The sequence below is a fragment of the Eptatretus burgeri genome, chromosome 3 (genome assembly GCF_056783735.1).
Source record: "Eptatretus burgeri isolate ZD-2024b chromosome 3, Ebu_testis_v1, whole genome shotgun sequence".
In the NCBI taxonomy this organism is placed as follows: Eukaryota; Metazoa; Chordata; class Myxini; order Myxiniformes; family Myxinidae; genus Eptatretus; species Eptatretus burgeri.
The window spans coordinates 142,949,147-142,951,743 of NC_140963.1; the positions used below are offsets into that span (position 1 = coordinate 142,949,147).

The window sequence follows — 2,597 nt, forward strand, 5'->3', positions numbered from 1 at the left end:
CTGAGTCTCCAAGGTAGTTATTTAAACCATCAAGGCAGAACTCATTTACTGATTTTTTCAAAATTTGTGAGTCTCAAGGTAGGCCCCATATTTAGAACCATCTTAGCAAAACCCTTTTCCTGAGTCTCCAAGGTAGTTATTTAAACCATCAAGGCAGAACTCATTTACTGATTTTTTCAAAATTTGTGAGTCTCCAAGGTAAAACTTGTATTCTGGCTCATCAAGGTATAACTTGTTCAGTGGGTATTGTCTTGATAACTCACAATGAGTACTATTGCTGTAAAACTCTTTTTCAGGATTTTGCTGGTCTCAAGGTATAACTCTTTGCTTGGGTCAACAAGCACACACTCGTTCTGTGGGTCTTGGTCGCTCATAAGGTCTTCAACCAAGCCAACAATTTCGCCCCAAGTTGTAGCAAAAGCAGTATTTTCATTTCGTATTTCAGACACAATTTCCTGTGAGAGAAAATAATAATGTATGAATTAAGTTATTTAATTATTAAATGAGTATGCTTCAATCAAAGTTTGAAAATAGGAAAATAAAAAATCTTACCTCAATAGATAAGAGGTTTGAATCCAGTTCATCAACTTGAAGGTTTAGTTCCATAGAAGACAGAGAGTTCCAAGGAACACTAAAGTCATCCCACTCAAGGTCTTCAACCAAGCCAACAATTTCCCCCCAAGTTGTAGCAAAAAGCAGTATTTTCAGATACAATTTCCTGTGAGAGAAAAAATAATAATGTATTAATTAAGTTATTTAATTATTAAATGAGTATGCTTCAATCAAAGTTTGAAAATAGGAAAATAAAAAATCTTACCTCAATAGATAAGAGGTTTGAATCCAGTTCATCAACTTGAAGGTTTAGTTCCATAGAAGACAGAGAGTTTGAGACAAGCACACAGAACACCATTGCCAGCAAGAACAAATGTTTAAAATGGAGCCTGGGTTTGAAGCTTTTATAGAGAAAGACTGGTGGGTGTGGTTTCCTTTGGAAATTCCTGGGCAAGCCTAGGCAAGCCTTCATTGGGAAATTTTTCAAAACCATAACATCCTGTAATTTTCTAGTGATTTCTTTGTGAGTCAGAGATGAACTGGAAATGATGTAAGAGTGGGCGGGGCTTAGCAAAAGTAGGCGGAGCTTAGGAAAAGTGGGCGTGGCTTAGAAAAAATACCTTATGAAAAGTGGGCGGAGCTTAGCAAAAGTGGGCGGGCTTAGGAAAAGTGGGCGTGGCTTAGAAAAATACCTTATGAAAAGTGGGTGGAGCTTAGCAAAAGTGGGCGGAGCTTAGGAAAGTGGGCGTGGCTTAGAAAAATACCTTATGAAAAGTGGGCGGAGCTTAGCAAAAGTGGGCGGGGCTTAGGAAAAAGTGGGCGTGGCTTAGAAAAAATACCTTATGAAAAGTGGGCGGAGCTTAGCAAAAGTGGGCGGAGCTTAGGAAAAGTGGGCGTGGCTTAGAAAAAATACCTTATGAAAAGTGGGCGGAGCTTAGAAAAAGTGGGCGGAGCTTAGGAAAAGTCGGCGTGGGTTAGAAAAATCACCTCATGAAAAGTGGGCGGGGCTTAACAAAACTGCCCGGCGCTTAAAGAAAAGTGGGCGGGGCTTAACAAAAAATAACCTGTGGCTCAGGAGGTGGTCAAACAAGAGCATTAAGAGAAGTTTATCATTTCGTAATGGCACAAATGGGGTATCTTAAAAAATATAAAGATTCAAATGTTTTGTTTGTCAATATTTTAGATGGGGATTATTGTGCAAAGAAAATTAAACTATTGAAGGAATTTGAGAATGAACAAATCTTTATAGGTTCAATGAGTGAGCTGTTCAACCCCCAGGTGTTCAATTCAATGAGGTTCAACCTCCAAGTTAAAAGGGGAGACAAATAAATATACCTTGGGATAAAAAGGGGGGTTTATTTTTAGGGAAAAAAAATATAAATCGCTGAAAATCCCCCATTCATTTACATGGGGAAAAGTGAGCCAGAATCAGTATTCTTACCCTACTCACACGTTCCGCATGCGATGGGGATAAGTTTTACACACGATATGTGGACGCTTACACACGTCCACAAACGCTACTTATAAGCTACTCATAAGTCGAAACACGTCGCGGTAATGTCTTTTTTACGCGAAACTTATTTCTAACATATGTTTGACGTGCTTTGAACCAATTCTTTATGTAGTCCCAACACACATCAACGTATGTAGACGTATTCCAATGACGTCTTCCGGTCGACAAAAAAAAAAATAAATGAACGTGTTTCTAGGTTACAACTGCCATATAAAGACGTGTTCCCAGCGGTTTTGGGAATTGGTATATAAAAATGGTGTTCATAAAAGGGGAACCCAACAGTGTTTTCGAGTTCCTTTTTGAGTCGATGTCCATGTCAGCAGTATCAGTATTAGTATTAGTAGTAGTTTGTTCATGTTGGCAGTAGTAGGTGAGTGTGAGGGGGAGGGTGTGGGTTATGATGGATCGTCCTTGCGTCCGCGTGTCCACGGGTAGGTTCATAGGCTGCCACTCAACGATTTAAATGGCTGCATCTCCACTATTGAAAGTAGACGCTTGCGCTCAACAATTGGATTTTTTTTACACTCAACGA

General features: G+C 39.4%; 1 long non-coding RNA gene across 1 annotated transcript; it reads right to left on the reverse strand.

Moving 5' to 3' along the window:
* Positions 1-345: 345 nt before the first annotated feature.
* On the reverse strand, positions 346-1,490 carry LOC147031192 (uncharacterized). Its single transcript, XR_015055839.1, has 3 exons — positions 818-1,490; positions 553-718; positions 346-455 (listed from the first exon to the last, which is right to left on the reverse strand). It is a non-coding gene; the product is annotated as an uncharacterized LOC147031192 (long non-coding RNA).
* Positions 1,491-2,597: the final 1,107 nt, after the last annotated feature.